This window comes from Microtus ochrogaster, chromosome 2, assembly GCF_000317375.1.
Source record: "Microtus ochrogaster isolate Prairie Vole_2 chromosome 2, MicOch1.0, whole genome shotgun sequence".
Lineage (NCBI taxonomy): Eukaryota > Metazoa > Chordata > Mammalia > Rodentia > Cricetidae > Microtus > Microtus ochrogaster.
The window spans coordinates 86,597,105-86,599,898 of record NC_022010.1 but is presented as its reverse complement, the minus strand read 5'-3'; the positions used below and the strand labels follow the sequence as shown (position 1 = coordinate 86,599,898).

Sequence of the window (2,794 nt, the reverse complement as noted above, 5' to 3'; positions counted from 1 at the left end):
GGGGAGGGCATTAACTGAAGAGGGAAAAGGAGGGCAATTACAGAAGAAGAGGAAGGCAGGAAGGGAAAATAAGACTAAAGTTGTTTGAAAATCAGAAGGAATCATTTTTATTAAACTAAATTATATTTAAGATGGACATACAATTACATAGACACATATGTATATACAATATATGTGTTGTTTTGTGTGTGTGTGTGTAGGTGTGTAGGTGTAATGCCTATTATTGTTGCCCTTGGTTTCCTCAGAGACTGAAGTTAAGTCCCTATTGTTGAAAAACCATTCACATCACACAGGATTCGAAGAATTATACCTGGAGCAAACCTGAAAGTGTTCTCTTTTGAGACTTTACAAGCTTCCAAGGAAAGGAAGCAATCAATACAACACAAGCAGCTGAAACACCAACAGTCCACATCAATGGCCAGAAAGGAGATGTATCCCTATGGGCACACTAGTGGTGCTCCCACCCTGGTGGTAACCAAGAGCTATTTAATCGCCTTCTGGACCACTCAATAGGAGGAAAATGATGCCAGATATTGGAGACCCAGGCAACATTCTAGGGCTAGTGAAGTTATGGACTTTAGTAGAGAACCTTATACCATCACCTTACTACACTAGCTTAATTCCTAACTGCTTGTAAAATACTTATTCTTATACAGGTGAGTGTAGTTCCCACCCCTCATCAAAGAAATTACTTTGACAACAGATTTAGATAATTATAGAAATGCAAAGTTGGTCAAAAGGTAGAGAACAAGTCATCACATCATGCCCAATTCCAATGAGTCATCTACAACTCAACTCCTGTACCCAGATTTCAGAGAACATCATACATAGAGAATGGAAGGAGTGCAAGAACCAGAAGACCATGAAATCTTTTGTGATATTGCTAATTCCTAGAAATGACAGGAAATCTTCATCCAACCACATCGCTGCCTAAAGAAGACCCAAACAGCACCAATAGACACGCTACCATGAAAGAGTAAAATTTCATGAGCTGGTAACTCTAGACCGGAAACTACAGACAACTAAGGAATAATAATAACAGGATAAATAGACTTCTCCAGAGATGAGCCTACTAACTGGCTATTCAATACAAATTAGTCATCCCTGAAATCATATATCTGTAACACTAAATGGACTGGGAAATTTGTATTCATATTTTGTCAATTTATATTAGTGTGGATAACATAAGAAAAGAAAACCATAAATTTGAGAGGGAACACTGGAGGAGTTGGGAAGAGGAAAGAGAAGGAGGGAAAGGACATAGTTATATTTAACAACAGATAATGATAAGAAAGACAATGAATTTGGAAGGAAACAAGAAGGATTATGTGGGAGGGTTATGAATGAGGAAAGGGAAGAGGGAAATGATGTAATTAGATTAAAAGCTCAAATAAATAAAATAATTTTAAAACATCCTAACTTCAAATACTTTATTTTTTAAAAAAAAGGAAGTAAGGAGAAAATCATCTGAGTATTATGGAATAAATGATGAGATCCAGTCTTAATAATATTGGATATGACAGAGATAATTTTGTGCAGAGTCTCCCTTTAAAAGCCCCATGGTAATAAATAGTAATGGCCAGGTTTTCTGTTGCTGGTCATGACAGATAGCTCTACGGCCACTCTCCATCTTCTGATTAGCATTACTGTTCTTTGCTTCGTGGGACATACCATGAACAGCAGTGTAAGAACAATGTGGAAGTAGAGTTAGGTGGGGAGATAAAGCTGTTTGAAATCTTGATGAAATATTTGGAAAGTGTCTGGATCTTTTCCAGCAGAAGCATTTGAACAGACAGAAAAATCAAAATTTCCTAAATTCTCAGACTCTGCCCCTTCATCTAATCTGAATTTGTTATCTGCTATAGGATACTTAAACGTCATCTTTGCAATGCTGGAGATTAAGACTAAACAGATGTATATTCCACCCGTGGAATGTACATTTCCAGAAGTGAAAGTTAAATTTTCCTACTTGGAGGAATAAGGTAAAAGGTGGCAATTTATTTTAGACTGTAACTTTAATTTGTTTATTTTACAATCTGTAATTCTTCCTCTACATGTTTGACTTCCTCACTGATGGATACGATCTTTATATAGGAACCATGTCTATGTTTTTAATCTTACTGGCTTTGTGCAAGCATCGAGAGCTAGGAACTGATATCCGAATTTACCACATAATCCTCTACAATTTAGAAGGTGCCTTATCAAGTGGTTATCAGGAAGCTTTAACAATGTAATCAAGAGGGGGATCAGTAAACTCAATCTCAGAAACTAAATTAAAAGGAACACATTCCGTTTTGGCCTTTATAGCCATGTCAAAGATAGAAACAACAGAAGGAATTGAAGCACGGAGGCATTATATCCAGCACAGCCACATCCTTCAAATGCCTGGGAGGCTAGTTTTATAAGGCTACCAGTCCATTAACCTTCACAGGAATAAGAATAAAGTAAAACAAAGAGGCGTTCTCAATAGACATAGTGCTGCTTACATATAACCATGCTGAAAAACCCTGGGGATTGAAGATAAAGAACTTCTGCCCCCACAGGCATACAAAATGGTACAGACACCATGTGATAAACGTGCCATTTCTGTTATTCCACACTGGGTCAAATCTGCTTTCGAAAGAAATAGGAGTCAGTTTAGGAAGAGTCAGGGGTGACTCCTAGCGGACCTCTGCCCCATTCGCTGATTTATAACGGGCAGTGGGGGTGGGACACACAATCTCATCTATTTTGTGAGTGGGGGTGGGACACACAATCTCATCTATTTTGTGAGTGGGGGTGGGACACACAATCT

General features: G+C 38.0%; 1 protein-coding gene across 2 annotated transcripts in view; it reads right to left on the bottom strand.

Annotated features, from left to right (window-relative positions):
- Epha3 (EPH receptor A3) overlaps window positions 1-2,794 on the bottom strand; it is a 303,692-nt gene that overhangs the window by 96,384 nt on the left and 204,514 nt on the right. The gene's annotated exons all lie outside the window — the stretch shown is intronic.